The sequence below is a fragment of the Sander lucioperca genome, chromosome 6 (assembly GCF_008315115.2).
Source record: "Sander lucioperca isolate FBNREF2018 chromosome 6, SLUC_FBN_1.2, whole genome shotgun sequence".
NCBI lineage: Eukaryota > Metazoa > Chordata > Actinopteri > Perciformes > Percidae > Sander > Sander lucioperca.
This window is the reverse complement of record NC_050178.1, coordinates 8,558,739-8,571,631: the sequence shown is the minus strand read 5'-3', so window position 1 is coordinate 8,571,631 and position 12,893 is coordinate 8,558,739.

Here is a 12,893-nt window from a genome sequence, read left to right as displayed (position 1 = left end):
CAGTTAGAATAGCTGCTTTGCACTTTTCCAATTTTGTGCAGTAAGTCCCAGCAGATAGAGACAAAGCTTAAGAAAATGAACTATATTTATTATGTCACTGCATCACTTTCAACCTAATATATGGAGATGTGCCACCTTTGGTTGCACTTCTCCTTTTCTACCACACTGGGGAGCTCCTGAACTACAAATACAGTGCTGTTCTTCCTCCATCACTCTGAAACAACGCATCATACAGTTCTCATCTCTCATAAGATTGAATGTCTTTGTACTATTAATGTCTTCAAGATGGATACCAGCATTATATCACACGAAGGAGCATCACGCCTCATGCATCCCACAGATATGATATAGTTAAACGCTTCCCAAACTTCTTTAGTGTTGTTCAATGTGACAGATCAGTTTCTACAAAGCAATGATAAAGTCAGAGTACAAATATTGTGAAATCACTCAAACATGAAACCGTTTACAGAATTTTGTCACAGACAAATGGATGATACTTCAACTTGAAACACTAGTGTTAAAAAAACTACATTATTAAAAGGTTGAAATAAAGCACTGTTATGACGGTGTACCGTGTGGGGTTATGTCATTATACAGTAACCCGTTTTAGTCCTCCTAAGAAATTTATTATTTCTGGCTGTATTTTATCACAGGTATGATGCAATTTCTCTCCTCTCTATCTTCCTTTCCTCACTCTCTCTTTCCTTGATGGTTTGAAGGGTCAGCCAGCACAGCAAGCAAACCTCAGCTGGTGTGGTGTCCCTGTAGTGAATAGTAGCTGCCTTGAACAAGACCTGATCTCCTCTCTCTCTTTGTGTGTTTCTCGGCCCGGTAAATAATTCAGCCAGGAGAGTTGTATATGGAGAACTAAAAGAATGCACCGCACAGCGGTCTCTGCCAGATATCAACCCCGGTTTTTCAAGAATAGGAGCTTTGGCAGCACTGTGACACGAAGTGATATAAACCGATCTTGCACCCCCACACACACACACACACACACACACACAGAGGAAGAAGGAGAAGCCTGGGCCTCATTAGCCATGATGAGGACAGGGAGCTGCCATCACCTCTCCATTCCCTGCATGTCCCCCATGGCTAGGAACAAATTGGTGACAGCGCTCCCAGCCACTCTGTCGGACTACCTGCGATGCACTGGGCTCTGTCAGCCTCCTCTCCTTCCACACTGCTGTGCATTTGCGTATTAGAAACGTGTGTGTGTGTGTGTGTGCGTGTAGAGACAGCTAAACACACATAAGAAAAAAAAGAGAGGAAAGATCAGCTCTTTGGTTACACTCGCGTCACCTTTTGCTCGACCCAGAACTGAGTCATGATATGAGTGAACACTTCATCCGGTTGGCCTCGAGTTTGATGAAGGGCCCCTCCCCCAGCACGAGGGGGTTCAAGGGGGTTCAATCCTTGCCTCAGCTCCTGACTTGTGCCCGCTGCACCTTTTTATTAAAGTCAGATACACCGTCAGCGTCACCACTGTCAGAGCAGCACACACAGTGAATCCATTATGGCTGTATATTTAAACCCAGGCTGCATTTCTGACACACGAGTTTGAAGGTGTGTGTGTGTGTGTGTGTGTGTGTGTGTGTGTGTGTGTGTGTGTGTGTGTGTATATATATAGTAATTGCAAAGTGCTGATGCATGCAGTAATATAGAAACATGGCAACAGCACATACTTTCTCACACACAGATCTTATACACACACACACACACTCCCTGACAAGCTGCCTTTTCTTCCTCTTGCACCTTCTTTTATTTAATTTCTTCATTCTATTATTTCTTTATGTTTCCTCTCCCATCATTTTCTGCACCTGCTCATTATCTCCACTTATTACTTTTCCCCTGCCGTCTCCCCATCTCCTGATCCGCTCAGTAAACTTGTTAGCCCTCCAGAATGTCTGCGTCTAGACGGAGAGGCAACCTCGCAGGTTCAAAGACATCCCGTGTATTTCTTTACAGGAAGGACGGGCATAAAGTTTCAAAGTGCACACAACCATACACACTGCATACACAAACGCACACTTATTCTCTCCCTCTCTAGTGCATGCTCTCTATCCTCCATCTTCCTCTTGTTTGCATCTTCTTCCCATAGTTTTTGTCCATTTCTCTCTACCTTCTCCCCCACTCACTCTCTTGCTCGAGCATCTTTTTCTTCCGCTTTTTTCCCCCCTCTCTCCCTATCTCTCCTCTCCTGTCTCCGAGTTAAGTTTAGCAGATACACCTGATGGCAGCATCATCCTGGAGCACCTGTCAGCTGTCTGCCTTCATCACCGCTCCTCTGCTGCCACAGGGGCCACGGGGAAGTAAACCTGGAGACAGTCGCTACTATCAACAGCTGCATCTTATTATTTTAAACACTGGTGCCAGTCAATTTCCACCAGAGATGCGTGCATTTATTTATTTTTTCGTGCGTGCTGCCGCCTCCGCATTCTCATTGCTCCTCAAGATTCAGAAGCTCAGCTGTTAAATGTGAGCAATTATAACTGAGCAGAGAGGGAGGCAAGGTTGGAAATGGAGAGGCAAAGAGTATGTCTAGCATGTGAAAGAAGAGGAGGGAGAGGAAGCAGCAGGCATAAGTTTTTTAAGTGTTTTTGGCAGTTGTGGATTATGTTTTTGACTGTGTGTTACTGTAACTTGGCTGAATGCCTGTCACTTGTCTAACAGGCAGCTGAGTCATTCAGTTTGCGCTTTGTTAATTCAATACTTCAGAATACTAGCTGCAGTGTACTGCGGCACCTCCGTCCTTTCTCAGTCCAATTAATCCTCCCCTTCTTAGTCAAACTCAATTTAATACAAAGCATACATTGGCAGAAGACTGTGGCCTCCATCTTGTCTTCAGTGGATTCACAATATTGTTTTTAAAAAGACGTACTGGTCACAAAAATATTCAAATGGCTGAAGGAGTAACCATGGGATTTGTTTCCTCAAAAGATTTTCTAGTGAAGATTTACTCACAATAAAAGTAAAAACGTATGCAGCATTAGTTTGCAAAATTAAATACAACCAGCTCTCCTACATCTGGTGTTTTCATATGGTTACCTTTCCATCCAGAATTGGTAGGTTAGGGGCTAGTTTTCATGTATTTTAATTGTTTACCTAGAAATTATTCTTATCCAGGTAGATCACCTCTAAAAGCACACTAAAACAATGTTTCTTAGTCGATAACAGGATTAGTTTACAGTGTGTGGTTTTTGAAATGTTTAAGTGTTCAAAATGTGTGTCCAAAAGGGCAGACAACATTAGAGGGTTTCAGGTTTTGAACAAATTAGCAAATTAACCTTATTATGTATTTACTTATTTGGATGTCAAAACAAAAGTGCCCATTTTTGATTTGTTTATACATGTGCACTGCAATACATATCTGTGCTATCTGAGCTCTGCATGATCTAATGACAGTTCACCCAATTAGAGCTGGGCGATATGGAGAAAATCAAATACCACGATATTTTTTAACCAAATACAATGATGTCAATTATGCGGCGATATTGTAGGGTTGACTATTGGTGCTTTCGCAAAAAAGTAAAGGCACGATATCCAAAATTTAAGACGATATCAAGAGATATATATATATATATATATATATATATATATATATATATATATATATATATATATATATATATATATATATATATATATATATATATATATATATATATATATATATACATACATACAGTGAGGAAAATAAGTATTTGAACACCCTGCTATTTTGCAAGTTCTCCCACTTAGAAATCATGGAGGGGTCTGAAATTGTCATCGTAGGTGCATGTCCACTGTGAGAGACATAATCTAAAAAAAAAAAAAATACAGAAATCACAATGTATGATTTTTTAACTATTTATTTGTATGATACAGCTGCAAATAAGTATTTGAACACCTGAGAAAATCAATGTTAATATTTGGTACAGTAGCCTTTGTTTGCAATTACAGAGGTCAAACGTTTCCTGTAGTTCTTCACCAGGTTTGCACACACTGCAGGAGGGATTTTGGCCCACTCCTCCACACAGATCTTCTCTAGATCAGTCAGGTTTCTGGGCTGTCGCTGAGAAACACGGAGTTTGAGCTCCCTCCAAAGATTCTCTATTGGGTTCAGGTCTGGAGACTGGCTAGGCCACGCCAGAACCTTGATATGCTTCTTACAGAGCCACTCCTTGGTTATCCTGGCTGTGTGCTTCGGGTCATTGTCATGTTGGAAGACCCAGCCTCGACCCATCTTCAATGCTCTAACTGAGGGAAGGAGGTTGTTCCCCAAAATCTCGCAATACATGGCCCGGTCATCCTCTCCTTAATACAGTGCAGTCGCCCTGTCCCATGTGCAGAAAAACACCCCCAAAACATGATGCTACCACCCCCATGCTTCACAGTAGGGATGGTGTTCTTGGGATGGTACTCATCATTCTTCTTCCTCCAAACACGGTTAGTGGAATTATGACCAAAAAGTTCTATTTTGGTCTCATCTGACCACATGACTTTCTCCCATGACTCCTCTGGATCATCCAAATGGTCATTGGCAAACTTAAGACGGGCCTTGACATGTGCTGGTTTAAGCAGGGGAACCTTCCGTGCCATGCATGATTTCAAACCATGACGTCTTAGTGTATTACCAACAGTAACCTTGGAAACGGTGGTCCCAGCTCTTTTCAGGTCATTGACCAGCTCCTCCCGTGTAGTTCTGGGCTGATTTCTCACCTTTCTTAGGATCATTGAGACCCCACGAGGTGAGATCTTGCATGGAGCCCCAGTCCGAGGGAGATTGACAGTCATGTTTAGCTTCTTCCATTTTCTAATGATTGCTCCAACAGTGGACCTTTTTTCACCAAGCTGCTTGGCAATTTCCCCGTAGCCCTTTCCAGCCTTGTGGAGGTGTACAATTTTGTCTCTAGTGTCTTTGGACAGCTCTTTGGTCTTGGCCATGTTAGTAGTTGGATTCTTACTGATTGTATGGGGTGGACAGGTGTCTTTATGCAGCTAACGACCTCAAACAGGTGCATCTAATTTAGGATAATAAATGGAGTGGAGGTGGACATTTTAAAGGCAGACTAACAGGTCTTTGAGGGTCAGAATTCTAGCTGATAGACAGGTGTTCAAATACTTATTTGCAGCTGTATCATACAAATAAATAGTTAAAAAAAATCATATATTGTGATTTCTGGATTATTTTTTTTAGATTATGTCTCTCACAGTGGACATGCACCTACGATGACAATTTCAGACCCCTCCATGATTTCTAAGTGGGAGAACTTGCAAAATAGCAGGGTGTTCAAATACTTATTTTCCTCACTGTATATATATATATATATATATATATATATATATTTATATATATATTAGGGGTGTACGATTCAGACAATGTCACGATTCCGATTTTTAGGCTCACGATTCGATTCAATATCGATATTCGATTAAAAAAACGATTCTCGATTAAAAAAAAAACGATTCATAGTATGTAAATGTTGTTACTTTTCCCATGTGATTGTAGTAGACATACAATTTAAAAGAAAAGAAACAACAAATTAAATGTAGTTTGATATTACTTTATATGTCTTCATACAAAAATAAAAACTTTTGCAACTAAAAACTGGCCAGCTTTCAAATACATTTAATTCAAGTATAAAACTGTTAAATAAAAAGAGCTTTTACATTTAGCTTTAAAGTGCTGTACTCAGATCAAACAAAAAATACTGCTAAATGTGGTTTAAGGAGTACTTCAGCTACCAGGTTGACTGTTGAAATGTGAACTTGACTGGGCACATTGAACTTCCTAAAATTAGGCCCTTTCTTTTTAGAACTGTGGCAACTACAGTCCATTCAACAGAACTTTTGTGATGTGTCAGAATCACATAATGGAAACACATTTAGGTGTGTGTGTGTGTGTGTGTGTGTGTGTGTGTGTGTGTGTGTGTGTGTGTGTGTGTGTGTGTGTGTGTGTGTGTAACCAGTTCATAGTCCACCACTGGCTGGAATCTGTACATTCTTTTGCAGAAACAGAAGCTGGTCTACGTTGTCACTGCCCGATGTGAGTCGAGTGCAGATGTGAGTCACGCATGCGTCACTTTGCGACAAGTAGCCTACAAGATGCTAACGGCTTTTTGAGCTAACGCACAGTGTATGAGCTAACGTTAGCAATCAAACAATCATAGATAGCTAAAACGTTTTTGAAAAGACTGCTGCTGCTGGCTACAAGTTAGCAGTCAAACACAATAAAGGCTGTCACTTAATGGCGTTTTGAGCTAACGATAGCAATCAAACAGTCATAGATAGCCAAAACGTTTTTGAAATGACTGCTAGCTAAAAGTTAGCAATCAAACACAACAAAGGCTGTCACTTGATTGGCATTTTGAGCTAACGTTAGCAACCAAACAGTCATAGATAGCTACAACGTTTTTGAAATGATTACCATCTTCTGTTATTGTATGTAAAGAGAAACGTTTATTATTTTATAGATTTCACAAATTTCAGTATGACACGTTATGCCGTAAACAGTTTAAATCTGAGCATGCGCGACTCACATCTGCACTCGACTCACATCGGGCAGTGACATACGTGTCTTGGAGTGAGCATGCTCCGCTGTGCAGTTACGATGTCTCCGGCAGTTGAGAACACTCTCTCTGACGCAACGGTGGGAATTTAGAGCATTGACAGAGAGTGCGTTAGTTGACTGGCACGTTAGGAGGAGGTACTTTCGGTTGTTGTTCGTACACGTCTTTAATGTTAATCTCTGGGTGATGCCGTACCATGTGAGTTGTCAAGTTTGTGGTGTTTCCAAAATACTTAACTTTCGCTTTGCAAAGCCTGCATATAGCACGATTCCTATCAAGTCCCGTCTTCCCCTTGAGGTTATAAAAGCCGAAATGTGTCCAAACTCTCGTCTTCAATGAGGATGGAGCGTTCTTTTAATACATCCATGGGATGGAGCAGGTTGAATAATTCTTTCTGTGAGGTTTGCCATTGTTTGTGCCGACTAAACTACCCATTGACATATATATATAATGGACCAACAGATCCCGTTGCTCTGGACGGAGACCAGTGAAGGATATTAGAAGCACTTTTCCGGTGATGGCTGAGCGTTACTGCGCAGCCTCCAACTGAGAGAGACGACGTAGATGTGACGTGAGCAACCTGTCTGAAAGTTGGAAGTCTTCTGGTAGCTGTGCCAAGAGAAATCTCAATCATTCCCAATCTTGCAGAGACGGAGAGTGTAGGTATATGTAAGGAGATGACATGGACACAGGCTAATTATTGATCACTAAAATGCTAGTTAACATTAGTAATTACACTTAAACAGCTAATGTGAGACAAAACTGCCTGCGCGCTTCTCCTGTACTGTACGGTAATTTATCTACTGTGCGACAGTAAGTCGCGTGGTTATGACACAATCGTTAGCCAATTTTTACAAAGGTAAGGAGCCTTTTATACATTGTGGTGTTTCTTTAGAAATAAACAATGGACAAATAGTCTTTAAACGCTTCAGATGTAAAGTTATTTGCTGTCAAAGTGGCGCCAAAATGAATGGCAGTCAATGGAATGCTAACGGGAGGTGATGGCTTGGTAGCATCAAAATGGCACCATAGGAGCTACGCGGTCCGAGGAGAAGCTTACCCCTTGAAACTACCTCCGCTGCACTCGTTCTTCTTCTGATTATGACAAGAGTGCCCAGGCATCAGTATGAATTCGACGCAGCGCCATCTATGGGAATGGCGAGGTAATGTCATTTCAGGACAATAGTGTCAAAACAAAAAGAAAAAAAAATATCCATTTTTGGAATTCTATGAATCGATTTTGAATCTGTAGAGCTTGAATCTCGATTCAAATTGATTTTTTGTATACCCCTAATAGATAGATAGATAGATAGATAGATAGATAGATAGATACATAGATAGCCCAGCCTTACACCCAATGCTGCATCACTATGTCTGCAGATCTCAGTAATGAAGTTGTTGAATCAAATTTTATCATAACGGAGAGAAATGAAGGCCAAAAGTATGAAAATATTAAGACCCAAGTTGTTGAAAATGTGATTATCTTCTACATATCTTCTATCTTTAATTATTCCGGTATAATATTATCTTCCTCTTTGACAGAGGGACTAGATTTCTGCTCATAGAGATGAGGGCAAAGGGCATTTGAACTGGCTGCTGCATCAGGTAGGTTTATGATATCTTGCTCAATGACTCTTTGACAAATATGGAATTTGACAAAGATGGAAATTGAACATGTGTCCTTCAGATTTCAAAACAAAAGTTCACAATTGCCTCCAATTGCTTGGACACTATAACAATAAAAAGCAATATACCAAGAACTTAATGACTTGCAGTAAAAGCAGCTATAATCCCAAATCAACATTTATTGAAGTTCCTTGTGTGGCATCTAAAACAATATTTCAAAATCACAGGGCAGAGATTATCAGTCATAATCAGTATGTTTGCACTCTGGTAGAGGACTGAACCAAAACTACAGCAAGTGCAGAAACAGCATCGTAAACTACCACTGAGCTGCCATTACCGATCGAAGTCTGTTTGCCTGTACACACTTCATAATGAATGCATCTCATAAATCCTCCTTAAACGATTCCTCCTTAAATGATTCCCACAGCTCAGACTGTCTGCTCAGTGGAGGGCACTCATGGATCAAACCATTAACAGGAAACAAGGCCAGGGTGTCGAGTGGAGGGCAACAAGCTCAGGCCCCAGATCGTCACCCCGCCCCAACCCACCATCCTCTACAAATCTAATGGAAAGCAAACAGACAGACAATTTCTTTCAATTAGCCTGAACTGGCCAGCCCAATAAATTTTAGTTTGTTTCTCAAGACATAAGGGCCCTGTTGCATGTCCTGCGGAAAATGAAGACTAATGGGGTATTGTGGAGCTGCTGAGAGCTTGATTTTGTGCCACTATACCACTCGGCAGCTCTTCTCTTCTTTTTTCCCCTACTCGCCTTTCCTCCTTCTTTGAACTAACTGGAATCAGTGCTGACCAGGCACAACACAAATGTTTAATACATTTATTCACAACTTGGACTCATTTTCTGTTTTAAGCATTATTCCTGAGTAGTTAGGCGGAGCTATTCATCACAGCTTGACAACAGCTGTGAACGTAACCATTGTTCACCTCTCCGTGTCAGCTGAAGGGAGTAAGCTACCTACTAAATTACTTCCATGTTTAAAAAATAAAAATTATATATATATATATATATATATATATATATATACACACACACACAGTTATATGGGTTTTTAGAGCTATAATTAAAACTTTTTAAGATGAACCTGTAATACATGGTTCACAATAGACTATAATGTAGTTTTAGTGTTTATTAGTGTACAGTATTTGCCAGCAATATAACTTATCCTAGTTAGTAGCACTTTACAGTTGTATGTGTATTGGCGCTAATTGTGTCTATGTGGTTTACTCCAAATCTTTTTTAAGATGATCATGTTTTGTAAATGTAAAATCACAATCTGAAAAGTAATGAGTAACTATGGCTGTCAATTAAATCTTTTTTTTTTTTTTTTTTTAACGTGTTTTTATTTGAGAAAATAAGTGCTGGTCACAGATATTCAACATACATCATTTTTCTTATTTTCTTTCCCCCACCCATCCCCGCCATGCTGCCAATCCAAAAAATAAAAAAATAAATAAATAAATAAAATAAAAATAAATAAATAAAATAAAAATTAAACAAAATAATAATAATGATAATAATTAAAAAAATAGTAAATAGTGAGAATAAACTTGAAAAGCACACCTCCATCATTACACTGAAATGTTACAAGCATGAAAATTTACAAGATTGAAATAATAATAAAAATAATAATAAAAACAATATATGTACATATATATATGCACACACATACATACACACACACAGAACAAAATAATTAATAAATAAATAAATAAATAAATAAATAAGAGAAAGTGGATATTCAAGACAGTACAAGTAGGCTATATGCCTTCCGTGATTATCACTACGCAGGTTTTCTGAGGTCCCTGAGTCTCCAAGGAGGTACAAGCACAAACACAACTGGATTTATTCCTGCTTAATTTTCAGTTTTGTGGGAGGACTTCAAGTTTCTCAAAATAAAACAGTAGAGGGGCCCATGTATCATGGAATTTTTGGGTCGACCCTCTAATGCAATATTTTATCTTTTCTAGCTTAAGGAATAGAATCAGGTCTTTCATCCAAGAGGCGGCTTTGGGTGGATGTGCTGATTTCCACTCCAACAGGATTCTTCTCCGGGCCAGGAGAGTTGAGAAAGCAAGCACATTTTTAATTTTATTTGTCATTGATATACCCTCCCCTGGAACTCCAAAAATAGCCATTACAGCACTGGGTGGAATATCTCTGCTAAAAGCTTCAGATAAAGTTCGAAATATCGTAGTCCAAAAATTATATAACTTATTACAGGACGAGAACATATGGGCCAGATCGGCCTTAGCAACATGACAACGTTCACATTTTTCACTTACATTAGAATATATCTTAGAGAGTCTGACTCTACTATAATGGATTCGATGGAGAACCTTGAACTGAATCAAGCCAAGGCGGGCACATGGGGTGGACACATTTACTCTATATAATGCACCATCCCAGGTTGTATCTGAGATATTTATTCCAAGTTCTTCTACCCAATCTGTTCTGATCTTATCGAGCGATACTTTATTAAGTGATGCGATACTATTATAGATTTTTGAGATGAGACCTCTATGATGCATGGGAATTTGCAGAATGATATCTATTCCTTTTTTTGGAGGTAAATTAGGAAAGCATGGGCTAATGGTATGAACAAACTGGCGAATCTGAAGATAGCGGAACAGGTTAGAGCGCTGTAAGTTAAATTTGGAGGAAAGAGCATCAAATGTAGCGAAAGTACCATCTATGTAGAGATCACTGAATTTACTTAATCCTGCCCTCTGCCACTGGACAAAGACAGGATCTAATTTGGCTGGGAGAAAGACATGATTATTGCAGATGGGACTATAAAGAGAGAAGTCCGTCAAATTGAAATTTTGTCTAAATTGTGACCAAATTTTTAAGGTGGAGATTACAATAGGACATGAGGAGTATTGTTGAGGAGAGAGGGGGAGCTTCGAGGTAACTAATGCAGGGAGTGATGATGATATACACGCATCCATTTCTGATTGGCACCAATCAGCATCTGGTCTTTGAATCCAATAAACTATTTTTTGTAAGTTTGCTGCCCAATAATAATACATCAGATTGGGCAGGGCCATACCTCCCTCTGTTTTATGCCTCTGAAGGAATGTCTTACGAATTCTAGGATGTTTGTTACCCCACAAGAATGAAGATAGTTTATCAACAAGTCTGAAGAATGACTTTGGGAGGAAGACTGGAATACTCTGAAAGAGATATAAAAACCTCGGCAATATGTTCATTTTAATACATGCTATTTTGCCTGGTAGGGATAGGTTCAGAACACTCCACTTCTGAAGATCGCATTTAAGATTATTTATCAGGGGAGTGAAATTTTTGTCGTATAGACCAGAGAATGAGCGGGTAACATTGATTCCCAAATATTTAAATCCTGATCTAGAGAAAGGGAAGGGCAAGTCTGTTTCTGCAATTTGGAGGGCTAAGTTGTTGATTGGAAAACATTCACTCTTTAAAAAGTTTAATTTATATCCTGAAAACCTGCCAAATCTGTGTAGCATATTCACAATGTCAGGGGCAGATGACACTGGGTCTGAGATGTAAAGCAATAAGTCGTCTGCATATAAGGACACTATGTTCTAACTGTTTTCTGTAGATTCCCTTAAAGCAATGTGAGGTTTTCAGCATAATGGAGAGAGGTTCGATAGCTAAAGCAAAGAGAAGTGGACTAAGGGGACAACCTTGCCGGGTACCCCTAGACAGTGAGAAGGACTTAGAACACAATTTATTAGTAATTATGCATGCTTTAGGAGATGCATATAACAGCCGTATCCAAGATATAACTTTGGGCCCAAATCCAAATCTTCCCAATACCGCAAATAAATAGGGCCACTCAACCCGATCGAATGCTTTTTCCGCATCCAGGGAGACCACCACCTCGGGAATCTCCCGGGATGCGGGAGAGTGAACGACACTGAGGAGCTTGCGTATATTAGAAAAAGAATGGCGACCCCTAATAAAGCCTGTCTGATCCGACGATATTATGTCCATCTTAACAGTATCCAACCTAATAGCAAGAAGCTTAGCTAGTATCTTAACATCCCTATTCAGTAGTGATATGGGCCTATAGGAGCCACAATCAGCTGCGTTTTTGCCAGGTTTTAACAATAGTGTAATATTAGCTTCTGTGAGGGTTTGTGGCAAGGCTCCCTGATCCAGCGAATGATTGAACATTTCAAGTAACAGAGGGGCTAGTTTGGATGAAAATCTTTTGTAAAATTCGACTGGGTAGCCGTCTGGTCCAGGGGCCTTGCCACTTTGCATTGCTGAAATAGAGCTGATGACTTCATTAAGTGTAATGGGCTTATCCAAATCTGTCCTCTTATCAGGGTGCATAGAAGGGGCATCTAAGTTATCTAAAAAATTTAGCGTGTCCGAGTCATCCTCTGGGAATTCAGATGTGTATAAGTTTGAATAAAATGTCTTAAAAATATCACTTATTTCAACTGGGTCAACTGTTAGCTCACCAGAAGACTTCTGGATCTGTGGTATGAGCTGAGCTGCCGATCTACATTTAAGTTGGTGGGCCAAAAGACGGCCTGCCTTTTCACCATGCTCGTATATAAAACCTCGAGACCTGAGCAGATATTGTTCCGTTTCCTGTGTTATTAGGTTATATTGCATTTGTAAGACTAGTCTCTCTTTATACAGTTCAGGGGAGGGTGATGTGGAATATCTACGGTCCAAGTCGAAGATTGAGTTTATGAGTTG